We start from the raw sequence: 16,454 nt of genomic DNA, 5'->3' as shown, positions 1-16,454 counted from the left end.
GAAAAAGTGAATGAAAAAGTTGAATGAAAATCAAATGAAAAAGTTTTCTAGGTATTACAACGAGGCATGCATTATGAATAGTTTACATCAGTGCGCAGTAGTCTATGGTTCTCAAGTGCCTCGTTAAGCCACAGCGCATTTTAAAGGAGCCACAGAAAGAAAGAGTAAAATTAGAAAAAATAAGTAATTTGAATAAATGACAACATTTGTAAATGGGAATAGAATAAATGTATCACTCAAAGCAAAACGCAAAAATCTTTTTCCAACAGTCTCGGCAAGGCACTCAAACCTTATATATAATCTTATTTTACACTGAGGTAGTATGGTACACAATACATAATAACCTAAAATCATTTTGTAATTGCAAAGATCCTTTAATTACCTCAATTGTTTTCTCAATTTGGATGTCACCAGAAAGAGGTTTTATTTGTACATTTCATTTAAATCTTTTTAAATTGCACATAAATCCATAATTTAAATGAATATCTTGGCAGCAAAATATTTCGATAAGCCGTAGTGAGGTGCTACGAATTTTTATTGACAGCTTTCAGATAATGTAAATAATAAATTTTGTGAGGCTCTTAAATCACTTTTCTATTTCCTTATATAAGTAATAAAAAAAATATGAATTATGAACTTTTTATATAACATACATTTATATCCTTTTTTATTACATTATTATCCTTTAATATTTATTTCAAATTATTTTCTGCCCTCACTTTTTTCTATATATAATAACTTCACGATTAAATTAATGTTTCCTCATTATTATTTTTTCTATTAAAAATAAAATCTTTTGCTAAAAATAGTTTGAAAGAATAAAAAAGGAAAAGGAACCGGAAAGTAAAAATAAAATGATTGAATCACAAAACTAAATTATAACTTGTAATAAATATTTTTTTTATATTATAATATCTTATGTAGCTTAATGTATATGTATATAAGGATAATGTAGATAAATACTATATGGAACTCAAAAATTGTGTGACCAATTCTTCTGCTACTAAATAAGAAACAATTGGTATAATATGGTATGGTATGCTGTAAGATGTGACAAATTTTTAAATATACAGTGAACACATGTAATTACTTCATTAATGATAATTGATATTTTTGCATAAAATTTTAAAATCAACATGAGATTGAAAGAACGTCTTCGCCATGTTCAAATAATCTAATTATAAGTTAATTAGACCGCTCCAACTCTATCATACATGCATGCGAATTTTTCGTTTTATGAATTCAATGAGAATAGCCATTGAAATTTAATGAATTCTCAAAGCTCAATTGAGTTTGGATCGTCGCTGAGATATGAATTGAATCAGGAACGGATCTACATAGTTAAATTGATTTTACAGAGTTTGACGATGGACAAGAACATATAAAAGTGTTCATACGTCATAGATCATTATTTTAGAATCTTATAAACGGAACCGTATAAATTTACATAGGTTCGTATAGCATATACAATACAATTGTGTAGGTATTTTGTTTTACATACACTCGCATGTATACACACCATTTAAATAATAGTGATTTATACTTACATTTATTTTTCATTTAAAACTGTTCAACTGTGTCAAGATTGTCAATGTCATCATCTATATCGCCTTTAAAGTTTTCATTTAGTATAGTGGTAGTTTTAGTTACGATAAAGAGAGATTATAGAAAAAGTTTTAATATTTTTTCATTCTCTTCTCTTTTTCCTTCTATACGTACATATGTATGTACATATTATATATTTTGTGGTATATAATTTATTTTAAGGATTTCAAGTTATTGTACAAGAAATGTGCTTAAATTATAATAAGGACGTTATCACAATGAAGTGAATTATACACTGAATTGTAAATAAAATATATAAATGCGTATGTATATACATATATAATATTATATAACATGCATTATTACTGTTGAAAGCGGAAAACATAATAAAATTTTTCATTTATCATTTAATTCTATTTACAATATTCTATAGAAACTCAATGTACATATGTGCATAGGTATTTATTCTATATAATTATGTAAGGCTTGTAAGTTTTAATATACAATAGAAACTTCATAATAACATTGTAATGTAATCAACAAACATCATAAACATTTAATGAGTGTATACAATTATACTTTTTTGAAAATGAACTGTCATATTTGATATCCTTTGTAATATAAGTAAGTAATTCGTTCTGGAGAATTTTATGCATAAGTCCTTCAGTTTATAATACTTTATTTACTTTAGATAAATTTATAATATATTATGAATTCATATGTCATACTTTTACACATGAACCGACATATGTCAAAAATAGTGAGTTGTTATTATCTATGTCAAAAATAGTGAGTTGAGAAATTTGAACTTATTGGGTTTTCAGAGCACAATCAGAGTCGAATTATGTAGTTTTGCTTAAAAACGTAAAATTAAAAAGGTTCTGAAAAATTTTGCAAATTTTGTTTTGTACTATGACAGTCGATATCTTCTTTCGTGAAATTTCTATTTTAATGAATATTATCAACATTTTTTTGCAAAACTGATCAATATTGCAAGTTACAACATTTCCATTTTAATTTCAAATATTGCTTGTATTTGTAATAATATTCTAATATTCTTGTTTGTTTAACACAATTTTTCATTTAGAATGTGTACCTAAATAATTTATATGATTAAAGTTGATGGAGAAAATAAATATGAAGTCTTTTATATATATAATTAAGCATTACCATATAAGAATAAAAATTAAGTGACGATTCATGTATACGAATGTACAAATCTGTTTATATTTGATTAAACTAGATATAACATGAATTTTCAGGATTGGAGAGAAAATTATCATAAATTGCAGAACTTGTTATGGCTATGGTATTTCTAAAAAATACCATAGCGAATGCAGTAATTGTATCAATTCAAATATATAACTATTATTTCATGTATACTTAGTTATAACTGTGATAGTTATATTATAAAATATTGTTAATAAACACGTGAACATTGTATTCATGGTTATAATTTTGTATACTAAGTGCATACATATATGAAAAATTCTAGTATAAAATCATTTTATAGAAATAATTTAAATTGTCCTGCACACTAAACGTATGTAAGTACGGTAAATTTTATGAGAAAGAAAAAAAAAGAATATGAAAATGATTTCAAATATTTTATTCTCTCATGTATCGTTTTTAAGGATACATGTTTTGTTTATATCCTTAAAGGATACATGAAAATAATATATAATATAGGAATTTATTTTAATAAATAGTTTTGTATGCAAAATGCAATCAAATAATGTTAACTTGAAGTAATAGACTTGATTGTAAATTTTAAAGCTTTAAATAAATAGTAAAGAAGGATGTGGAAAAATTTATGAGTTAATAAATTTTTGAAATTATAATAATTTTAATAAATAAGAAGGGCAAAAAATAATTATTTTAAATATAAAATACAAAAGCGGGTAATTTCTAGTAAATTGAGAAGAAAATTTTAAGAGGATTAATATTGCGAATCTCTTACAATACAACAGTTCATTCTCAACAGGACGATTCCGTCTCGAGAAGTAAATTTTTTTCAATTTTAATTACTATAAGTAATTAAAATTTGGTTTTTTTTCAATGTTCTTGTTTTTTTAATTTTTTTTTTCAATTTTAATCTTTTCAAAATTGAAATGTTGGCATAAATTGGAATTTAAAGTATTTTTGTCAATGCAAAAAATCGGAAATCAAATTTCAATTTTTCTTCTTCTTTGTTTTTTGTGTTGTATTATTTGTGAAACATTACTCTTATGGTATTCAGTGTTTAAATATATATATAATATGAATTACCCTCTGAGATTGCTTCCTTTTATGAAATTTGATCGATTAGTTTCGAAAATTATAGATACATTGTGGAATATATAGTGGACTCGTGTTAATATGATATACTTTTTGAAGCAGTTTTTTCTCAGTACAACCTTGAAAAAAACCTGAGTAAAATCTGTGTCAACGCCATATTGATTAATATACTGAGAAAAAATCGCGTTGAGTTCAAAATAGACTCATCAAATGTAATTTATTAAATGATGAAATCAGAAGGCTATAATTATATATAACTGTTTTTAATGCAATTTAGATTTTGTTAATAAAATATTCGTGTTTATATTTTTGGTCTTTACTAAACGTACTTGAAGGGTAAGTTCACTATGTGTAAGTAAATTTAATTGTAGTATTTGGTTTTGAATTAATTTCATTGCCATTCCGTTTTCGTAACCATACTAATTCCTGTCCTGCGTTTTTTGTAGTAGATTTTTTTGTTTTAAAAATGTACTTAATGCCAAATTAAAATATTGCAAATTACTGCTAAATGAAGCATAAAGTGAAAATGTCTTTTGTGTATTAATTCAAATATTCCAGCAAATTTTCTGACTTTCTTTACCAGCTCTAATATTTGTATTTTATTACATTTAATTTATTCGTTACATTTATTTTTATGGGTTACTGGAATTTTAAATTCAATCTTCACGCATAACCACGGATAACCGCGCATATATTATGCACGCATACAAATGAAAAATTGCTAAATAGTGTCAACATGTCAAAAATTCGTAAAATATTGTCTTAGGTCAAACATTGTTCTACACACATAAGTATAGTAAAAAAATGTATAAATTCATCACTCACATAAAAATTGAAATAAAACAAACATCATAAAGAATCATCATTTTTATTTCTAAAACTAATAAATAAGTAAATTAAAATTTTATCGAAATTTCATGGCCTTCGAATCTATTTTCGCATTGAAAATAATATGGTTTTTTATTTTAAAAATACCCAAAAAAATAATAAAACTAAAAATTAAGAAAAAAAATGAAATTTTTTTAGGAAAAAAAATGAAATGAAAAAAAAAAATATGTTTTGAATTGTTTCACCTAAAATAATTTTTTTTTATTTTTTCAAATTTAATTTAGTAAATTTGTCAATAAAAAATTCCAGGTGTTTTAAAAGAAAAATTTTTTAGAGATTTTTCAATTTGAAAATCGTCGCTTCGCTGTCGCAGGGTGGATTCTGATATACATAATTTTTATTCATCAACTTGCTCTGGGTAACGTGGTTGTCCTAATAATTTTATGTCGGTTGAGCTTTTCCGCATCACAGTACGGGATATATGAGCTAACGAAGCGTATCTTGAGCGAAATTAACTTGTATTAGTCAGTTTTTTATGTGAATATAAGTAAAAGGAGACTTAAGCTCATATTCTACGGTTGCATTGATTTTATTTAATTTATTCTTAAAGCTTTATCGTGTATCTCGCTTTTTTAATCTTTTTTTATTCACTTCCAAATCAGAATTCTCCGTTTTTATAATGGATATTTAACTTTTCCAATAAGATTACTTATTTTTTCAATTGAATTTTTCGTCAAATTATCCACTGTACGTCTCACTTTCAAAAACGAAGTGAATAAATTTTGCATACGTTTTAGAAAAGAACGAGATACAAATATGTCCATGTGATAGTTAATCACTTTCTTCTCACTTGCCTAGTGAAATAGCGCAATCTGGCCCTGTGATGCTTTATTTTATTATATTATTAAATTGCCGTGCAGTAGTTGCAAGTATACATTTGGATTTGGTTATTTAATTTATAATATATAATATTTCACATTCATTAAATTAATACTACTAATAATATTTTTCCTTCCCCCTTACCTTTCCATCTATAATTAATGACTATTTTAGATGTAGTAAAAGATAGGTAGCCAAACCACGTTTGTTGGCTAAGTGATATTTAACTTTGCTAGATAATTAAAGCAAACACTCTGAGTATATTAAGTGATCAAAGAAACACTCTTATAAAACCACAATTAAAAAATAAAATTTTAATTATGTGTTCCGATATTTTATTTAAAAAAAACAAAGTAAACCTAACCTCAAAAAATAAATTCTTCAATTCTATTGTTTCACTTTTCTTTTTTTTTTGAAGATAAATTAGTAATATAAAAGAATTTACTAATGAATTTACTGATACAATCATTATAAATTACATTTTTAATTAGTTTTTCAATAGAAATATCACTTTCAGTAAAATGCAAATTCATTACTTATGTATATACTTATATAAGTAATTTTTTTGTTTTGCACTTAATCATAAATATTAACAATGGTTTGAGTTCTTAATTTTTTTTTTGCTGTTTATTTTTACGTAATAAATTAAGTATTATTAATAAGCTTTGCATAATAAATAGTGTCACCATTCAGTATACAAATTTAAATTAAAATATTTTTGAATTATTTACTTATATAAATTAACACAAATATATTTAGATTCTTACAAAAAATAATTTTGAGTATCGTCAAAAGGGGTTTGTACACATAAATTAGAATTATTGCTGATAATTTGACGTTTTAATTATCAAAGTAATCTTAGAGTTGAGTAACACAGCGGATTTTAAATGAGATTAAGTTCATCTTCTATGTATAAACTTAAGTCTTTAATGTAAAATTCTTATATAATCTGCTTCTTTATAAGTTTTACGGATTTACTTTCGTACAGTGACAAACGGATAAAGCTGTGTTTTCTAACGCAAACGGAAATCCCTAGTGGCAATTTTGAAAACTATAATATGTATTTAAGATCTTTCAAGAAGTATAGTACGCTTGGTTCTCCTTCTAGTTCACAATAAAATAGAACTTTCTGCGCATATATTCGGGAATTTAATAGCAATTGGGTTAAAAAAGGATTCACATATAAGTAGTAGAATTTAAAACTTTAAAAGGTAAGTACTCTTATATTTTCCTTTAACTTTAATTATTTTGTTCTATTGTGATATTATTGAAGTACAATTATTAAATGTATCTAAGTAAATAAAACTATATTACCGATTTTAATACACCAGATGGCATCATCCCAGAAAAAATTATTATTTTTCTAATTTTTTTTGAGATCATCCAAATAAATTTAATGATTAATTTGAATCAAATTGTTTGGATTTTGTTACAAAATTGCATTACCTATAAAATGAATATTACAAGATTCTGAAAATTTCTAAAAATATTCTTATTTGTGTAATTTGTAGGTGTGTGGCAAATTGGCAAACTTATGAGATTTTCTGATGTACATTACATAAAAATGAAAAATGCAATATTGTATATTGAAATAGAATTTATTTATTTTTTAAAGTTGTCGCAATAATTTTAGTCACCTTTCAATAAGAGATTTTTTGGGCGTTATTTTAAGTGTAAGAAACATTTGATGGAATATAATAGGATTACAAATGAGAAAGAACGTGATTTCGCGGTCCTCATTTGGCAACGCTCCTCAATTAAACATGCAAAAAAAAAAACGAGAAAATTTGGACGATAAAATTTGGTTGTCATAAAAGTGGATTTTATTTTCTGGAATGCTCCCTAATATTCGCATTATTTTCTCATCTACATTTTAGTGGTGCCTTAACAAATTGAGTATCGGAGATTACAATTTTAAAAATTTCTTATAATTTTTAATAACTTTTGTTTAAAAATTTCTTTAGTGATAACCTTTATGTACATCTTTAAATACATTGTAAAACACAAATTATAATTTATGGCAGATTTATATACGTACACGTACACAACTACATATGTATGTATATACTCGTTTGCATACAAGTATAAGAAGTTAAAATGTTGATAAAAAACTGGATGAATATTAAATAAATTTTAAAGATTGTTATTTATTGAAATTATAATAAATTAAAAAAAACAGAAGGAGTTATTGATAATATTTTAATTAAAGTCTGAAAAAATTATATTTAACCAAGTGTTAAAATTAGATTTTTAGGTAAATGTACTCGTATGTGTGTATATATGCATATATACCAGGATTATGAGTAGGTTTTATATTTAAAAAATTCTAAATATTTGATTAATTGTTATTTATTTGTTAATTTTAATTTGAATAATGAATTTTATAAAACATTCTCTCTTAATTATAGACTCTAAGGCTAATGAAAAGTATCGCAACTCGCTACAAATAGCACATGTTAATTGTTACTATTTTTATAATAGAATTAGGGATTTCAACTTATTTTTATTATTAAATTAATTTTGTTTTTCCAGTTGTTTTTATTGTACTTTTTTAAATATACATAGAAGAATTCAAAATGCAATCTTAATTAATTTAGAAATAAGAACAATTTTTAATAGATTTAGAAATAGAATAATCGTTTATGAAAAGGTTTGGTCCAAATATTTTTGTTATAGTTTATAATTTTTTAAAATACAAGTAGAATCATTGAATCAAATGAATAGAAATGAGTAATGCCATATATATCTAATATAAAGTAGATATATAAGGCATTAAAAATGAGTTTTAAAAAATTATAAAGGGCAAGTAGGCGAAACTTATTAAGAATCTTTTTATATAAGTATGCTTACAAAATCGAATTAATTTGAGTGCTTAGCACTGTAAGTAATTATTTGGAATTTTGTGGCAATTTTATTAGTATTGTGCTCTTCACTTGATAATTTTTTTGATGAGTCAGCTATTGGAGACCTATAATCGGTTCAAATTAAACTCAATCCTTGATTTATGCCGGAGGCTAAATATAATTTGCAATAAGCTGTGAAAAATCTATCACAAGTAAAATAATTTAAGTTTTTTTGAGTGTTTTCTATTCTTTGTTCAAAATTGTGTGCATATGTAAGCATAAAGTATTACACTGAATCTTATTAAAAGTATTAAATTCTAATGCTGATGATGAGTAATACCGCCTGTTATTTGACTTTATAACTTTGTAAATTTTTTTTCATTCATTAAGTGAAGGAGGAATATACTAACAGCCACAAAGAAACTTTATAACAAAGGAATAAAACTTTTTTTTCATTTAATAAGCAGGTACATAATACACGTTTTATTTATTTGTATTTTAATTTGTAAATAATTATAACAATTAATTTGAAAAACAATAAATGGAATTATTTAAATAGGTGTATTTGATTCTAAATATGTACGCTTTTAACTGTATACATATTTTATGGGTAGGTTGATTTTATGAAATTTTATTAATAGAATTTTATTAAAATAATAAAAAAAATAATAACATAATTGAGTAAATAAAACAAAGTATCAATAATTTAAATAACGTAAACAAAATATCAGAGATGATTGCACATTACAAATAATTTCTGAAATCGAATACTTATGTGTCAGTATAAAACATTTGTATATATGTAAAATATTACACTGGAGATAGACAAAAAATTTTCAACATATCATTTAAGGTCTAGGCGAATCATTTGCATGAAAAGAAAAAACGGATATTATCAAAACTAATGAAAAAAGAAATAGGTGCACAACACAATAAACAACGGTAGCACTTGTAAGAGAGCGCTAATAAGTGATACCATAAAAAAGGTTTGGCGAACTTATGAGGAAATAACAGAGTGATGACACATGAGCTTTAATTAAAATGGCGAGTTGACCCGTAATCGTGTTGCAATGCCGACATTTGCATTAATATAATTAGTTATTTGCTTTTATTTTTCAATATTTAAAATTTTTAATTGTTTTAAACGTATACGTGCCCGCCACTGCAGTAAACATAAAATTTTGTAAAAATAATTGCTATTGCAAAAAGATTTTTCATATTTATTTTTAGAATAATAAAGTTACTACGCACTATTTTTAAAAATAATGAAATTCTGATTATTTTTAAATCAAAGTGATAAAGGAATGAAATAAAAATTATTTGTAATTTTCTCCTACGTTATTTTTTACAATCCTTTCAAGTTTCTTTTTTTTTCACTATCAGCAGTTGCATTTGTTATAACAGTTTATATTCTCACTAATTTGGAAAGGAGAATAAAAATACTTGCGACCTTTCAAATGGTTTTCAAAAGCGCAATTTCAAAAACAATAATTAAGGATACTGTTATTATCAGTATTATTTTTTAATAATTATTGTGTATGTACTTATGTACATGTTATATTAAATTAATTAATAATAAATATAGGGAATTTGTATTTCTCTAACCCTTAATAACATGGTGAACGATTCTTATAGCTAAGTATTTCAATCGTAAATTTTTATTTTTAAATCATTTATTTCTAGCGTGTATTTGATATTTTTCATAAAATTCTTTCTGTTATTTTTGTTTTTTGAATAAGTAAACCTATACTTATGTGTGTACATTTGCCTGATAACACTTGTGAAAAAAGTCAACAGTAAAGGTTGCAATAAATAAATAAAAAATAGAAAATAATTTTTTTAATGTGCTTTTTTTTCGTTTTTTAAAATTATTACTTTGCTGATTTAAACACTATTTCCATGTTTATGTATGTATGTATATTTTTAAATTATGTATATTTTATATAGATATATGTTATATATTATTTATGTATGCATGTATAAATTTCATGAGTTTATACATATATTATATTTTATTTATAAATTAAATGCGTGTGATTTTAAATTAAAGTAATCGTCTACATTTACAATTTTAATATTAACATACATTGTACAGCCGGACGCGCATATAAACAACACGCTGAAAGGTAAACTTGCTTAAGGAATCAAAAATTTACCCACATTTATCCATAGCGGGTTTTAAATCAAAGTTTTTCTAAATTTTGGGTTTATTTAAAAAAAAAAAACAATACAAAAAAATCTGATGTGGTCTGCACATAACCGACCGCATTGTGTATTGTCTAGTTGAGTGAAAGTGTTACAGAATATTAAAAAAATGTCTGTTAAGTACTTCTTTCCAATTTTAAGAACATTTGTAAGCTTATAGTTAACATACCTAGAAAAATGTAAATTTGGCTCTTAATACAGTTTCGTTTTGTGCTATCCGAATTCCCTGAAATGCCCACCAGTTAGTTTTGGTAATGTCCAGAACTCAAATATCAAATTTCATGAAATCCCATCAATTCGTTCCGTATATATGGTGAAAAATGTAAAATCGGCCCGCAAATCCGTTTTCGAGCCCTGATGTTTCCAAAAAATTTATATGTTCATTGTTTTAATACGAGGAAATTCATACTTATATTAAATTTGAATGAAATCGGTTGGTTATTTCTCTTTATATTCACAAAAATGAATATTTGGCCCGTAGTAAACGTCTAGTTGTCGATGCCTGATCTTTCCAAAAAATTTACATGTTCATTGCTTTAATACAAGCAATTTAAATATTAAATTTCAATGAAATCGGTTGATTATTTCTCTTTATATACACAAAAATGTATATTTGGCCCGTAGTAAACATCCAGTTGTTGATGCCTGATTTCTTCCAAAAGTTAGAAATTTTCGCTGACGGTCGAGCAAAGCACATATATGAAATTTCAAGTAAATCGGTGAAATATTTTCTTCAAAATGGTGAAAAATGTGAAATCGACCCGCAAATCAGTTTTCGAGCACTGATCTTTCCAAAAAATTTATATGTTCATTGTTTTGATACGAGGAATTCATATATTAAATTTCAATGAAATCGGTTGGTTATTTCTCTTTTTATACACAAAAATGAATATTTGGCCCGTAGTAAACGACTAGTTGCCAATGCCCGATTTCTTCCAAAACATACGAATTTTCGCGGACGATCGAGCAAATCTTATATATGAAATTTCAAGTAAATCGGTTGAATACTTTCCTCAAAATGTTCAAAAATGTAAAACAGGCCCGCTAAAAAGTGCAGTTCCCGAGGCCTGATATATCCCAAAAGTTGATCAATCCGTGCCATGGTGGAAATAAACTTACATATAAAATTTCATCAAAATCGGTTCAGCAGAACTTGAGATACACGTGTGCACACACAGACCGACGGACCGACAGGTTGCTAAAAATAGTTTACTTACACTTCCCTACTATGGAGAAGTGCATTCCCACCGAAAACTCGATATGCAAAATTTGTTGCCATCACATAACCTACCTATTGTTTACACAATACGGTCGGTAAAAAGTTTAATATTAATATTAAAAATGAGATGAAAAACAATTGCAAATAAATTACGTGTTTGTGATAAGTTCACATTAATTGCATGTATCCGAAAGTTTTATGCTCGGTAAATGCAACGAATTTTCTTAAAAAAAAAATAGTGTACGTGTATATTCGTGTTTTACTGAATGTGTTGAAGAGCATTTTTATTTTTTTCAATATACATACATACATACGTTAATTATTAAAAGAGAAGTGTTACTTAAATATAAGAGTTCTAAAGTCTACCAAAAAGTTCAAGTGCATTATTTACAATAGGTTATTTTGTCAGCAGCTACATACATTTATTAAATTAGTATTACATTAATTACTTATACGTCGCATATTTTATTAATTTAGATTTTAAATGCTGCAGGCTTAAACATTACTAAGATATGGGTGATACTATATTTGCATAATTGCAAAATTCTCAAATTTATTGGAGTTCTCTACTTAATTTCGGTAAGATCAGTTTGTGTGAATTTACACCAGTTAGTAAATATTAATTAATAATTTTAAAACAACAGTGTTGCTAACCTTTTACATATGCATAGGTAAGTACTTCATTTTGTTTATAAAATCCCCTTAATTTTAATAACATCCGTTTTCAAAATATTTTAATAAATTTATAATTGCCTAAAGTCATTAAATTTTTGTTAAAAATTCTGTTTTTATTTAATAACAAGGAATATTTTAAGAAAATATCAACAATGATCAGCATATTTTTCCACCTGAAATATTTGTATAATAAATTACATATATAAGTAGGTGTTAAAGTTTAAATATTAAAAATTCAATATGGTATGTTATTAATTTTATAAATTTATTGTATTGCAATATATGTAAGCATACAAGCGAAAAGTATATCATATTCATATAATTGTGTACACAATTTATTTCCTCAATTAAAATTAATTATTGTTATTATTGTAATTGTGATAAGAACCGCGCAATTTATGAGCTGTCTTGGTGAAAAACATAATAAGTTCTAATTTTCCTTAGAATTAAGTAATAATATTAAATAAAATTTATTATTATCTTATTAATTTTCAGTTAACTTGCATCTCTTAGCTTATAAATAATAATGTAAATCAATTTATTTTTTGTCAAGATATTTTTAAACATATCTACATAAATTATTTTTTAATTAAGTAATAAAAGAAAATTGTTAATTTGTATGACGAATGGAATTTTATGCTACTGGATTGTCATTACAATGAGATTTAATTTTTAAATATTTCGGCCGAGATTAATAGAAATAATTGAAAATAGTAGAAATTGAAAAACATTAGAATTAACACTGAATAAACCAAATCAGGAAAATTTTATAATTTAAAATGTACTAAACTAAACAATACTTTTCTTTTAAATAGTGATCGGGGCCTATATTGGACCATCCAATTTTACTTTTGCTTTTACTTTTTAACTTAAGAATTTTTATTCATACACTCAAGAGCAAATTATGATAAAATTTATTTTTTACATTTCAGATATTTTTTTTATTAAAATGTTTGAGAATCCTTGACTTTTATAACGTTATGGTTTTAATTTTGCATGCTTTAATTGTACACAATGCAAACTAGAACATTGTGTCAAAATTTTAATAGTGAATAGCTTTTTAAAAATTATTTTATTTTTTATTAAATATTTTTTTTTCGGCGTCATATTATTAATATTCCATTAAAAATGCAATTTTATATGAAGGTTCTTGGCGTATATACATACATACATGCATAGATATATTATTTACGGTTTACATTTTGTACATAATTCATGCATATCATATAATTCATAAGTATTTAACATATGTGTGCAGTATTATGTATCTATTTATGTATATACAAATTCTATATGTGTGTATTTGGATTTTATTCTAGAATCTAGATTATAATAAACATAACTGGGTATATATCTTGCCATAACAAAAATATGTATTTCTGTCAGCCGTGTTATATATGTAGGTAGTATAGTAAATCAATATCTATAAGTGTTGTATATACAACGTATACTCATATGTACGTATGTATCACCATACGTATAATAATAAATATGTATATTATTTTAATGCATATTTAAACATATTCAGGTGTATTATATTTGGTAACCCCTTTTTTTAATTCAATACTATGTACATAATAGTGGCTTTGTACATCTACCGTGTAATTAATAAAACGTACTTGTTTTAATAAATATATAAGTATATGGAAATGCCTGTATATATAATACGTATATGTAGGTATAGGTATGTACATCTTTTTCCATGGTTGTGTACAGCCTTTTGTGTAGCGATATTTAATATAATATTGACTACATTTTAATCATAAATGTATGTATAATTATTATATACCTTATGTATGTAAATATATCAATACATATCTATATCATGTAGTCTGTTAAAGGTAAAATTTATTAAGCATAGCTATTTTAAAGTTTTCGCTTAATTCGCGATTTACTATTTCAAAAATAATAAAATTCGGCAATATTTCTAATCTAAACCGGCGAATGAATTGTTACGAAGTAAGTTTAAGGAGCTGTAGGAAGAGTGAATAAGAATTAATACAAGAAAAATACATACTTATATCATTCAGATTTTTAATTTAATTTTCGAAAAAATTGAATGCCTTGTTATTAAAAAATAAATAATATATAATTATAAGTTGCCTCTTTCATTTTTAAGTTTTCCATTCCATGTAAATACATATGTATGTACATGTGTATAAACTTAAACATAACATGCATACATAAATATATACATATGTATATGTATATATTATAATGAATATATATATAATATATATGTATGTATATAATGAAGATTAATTTTATTTACAAGCTCACTACGTACTTAAATGAATAAGAAATTATTATATTTACAGTGGAATTCGCGTAAAATCACATCGGACAGCATCACAACCCGATTACTTTCAAATAAACTATAGGTATGACACAAAAATTTCTATAATTTTCTATAAATAGGGTAACATGTATGTACTTGGTACTCTTTTAATTTCACAACTCGCTTAAAACCGTCTATTCTCATTTCAGGTATGTTCAGGTACTTTATTTCAAGTACCTACGTCATTTAGAGTTACATTACCAAAATTTATCAAAATATACCAAAATAATTTACCAATAATTGTAATTTTAATCTATTGTCAAATTCAATTTAATGTCAACTAATGTTGGCTGAATTTATGTTGTGTATAGATTTGAGAGAGTTTATGAAATTTTTTTTGTAATTTTTTATTAAAATAGAGGTAAGAAGGCAAAAATTATTAAGTTAATTTTAAAATTAATTTCATTCCATTTATTTTTCCAAAACTCTTATGTGAAATTCAAAAAACCACGTCTATTTTCCCAATATGTGTTATTATAAATGGATCCTGTTTATTTTCACAACTCGTATGACGTCACAAATGTCTGTGCGTTGTTCGATGTGACATAATCCAGATCCTACTGTATATGTGTATGCTACGAATGTATGTACGTACATAAATGTGTACATTCCCATATTTAATTTACACGTAATTTTTTTTACAAATTTTGCTGTACTTTTTTGTTTAATGATTTTATAAATAAATTTTTTTTATTTAATTAATTTTTTAATTTAATTTATTAATAATTTTTTTTTATACAAAATATTTTTGCAGTTAACAAAATAATTTAAGTGTATAAATATTTTTTTTCTTTCTTTTGTTGGGTGGTTATAACTAGCAATGGTGTAAAATTTCGGTTATTTACGAGAACTTTACAAAATTCCCAGATTTTTTTTTTATATTTTAATCTTTAATTATATTTATTTTTAATTTTGAGATCACATAACACAATGAAACCAGAAAAAAAAGCAATAAATTATTTTTAAATTCTGTGATATTTTTTTTTTATTTTAATATACATAAACATATTATTCTTATTTTTCTTTTTTTAATAAAAAAAATATTAAAAATAATAAAAAAAAAACAATTTTTTTTGTTAGAAAACGAAAAATAAAATTGTAGCGTAGCGTAAACGCGCTTCAAAATATCATAGCTGTGGGCATTATTTTTTCCTTTGTTTTTATTATATTCAACGTCTTAAAGTTACGGAAATAAAAAAAAATTAAATATTAAAAACAATTTTTATCCGCTATACGACGAGTACGATGTACAAAACCAAAAAAAAAACAATACAAAAGTAAAAACGAAATAAAATAGAAAAACCGAAAAATAGATCGATAAAAAAACTAACCAAAGAAGAAATAAAAAAAAGAAAACTTTTCAATTACCGAAAATAAAACATGCACGCGACGCTTTTCTTTCCAATGCTTATTCATTCAAAGAAGCTTAAATCTATACTGCGAGACTAAACTATTCGCGTCGCAGAAAATACCATAAGAAAGATGAAGAGGAGACAGAAAAAAAACAATTTTACTTTTAGTTATAAAATTTATAAGCAAAGCACTAGCACAATCGAAAAACACTTTAGAACGTTATATAGTAAAAGAGCAACAATTATAATTATAACAGCTGCAAAAAAAAATAAAAAAAGAAAAGAAAATATTA

The 16,454-nt window shown here is 24.6% G+C and overlaps 1 protein-coding gene across 2 annotated transcripts in view; it reads right to left on the bottom strand.

Annotated features, from left to right (window-relative positions):
* The window catches only part of LOC129616254 (atrial natriuretic peptide receptor 1), a 54,366-nt gene extending 38,125 nt beyond the window's left edge, over window positions 1–16,241 (bottom strand). The window contains exon 1 of one of the 2 annotated variants that reach the window (XM_055531810.1): window positions 16,178–16,241. The gene's annotated coding sequence lies outside the window, so the exon portion shown is untranslated. Of the gene's footprint in view, window positions 1–15,257 lie in introns of both variants that reach the window. The other variant, XM_055531809.1, reaches the window with a different exon arrangement.
* Between the last annotated feature and the right edge of the window lie 213 nt (window positions 16,242–16,454).

This window comes from Condylostylus longicornis, unplaced genomic scaffold (genome assembly GCF_029603195.1).
Source record: "Condylostylus longicornis isolate FDR11 unplaced genomic scaffold, ASM2960319v2 ptg000163l, whole genome shotgun sequence".
In the NCBI taxonomy this organism is placed as follows: Eukaryota; Metazoa; Arthropoda; class Insecta; order Diptera; family Dolichopodidae; genus Condylostylus; species Condylostylus longicornis.
Note: the sequence above shows the minus strand (reverse complement) of the source record. Positions and strands in the feature narration are given on the sequence as shown.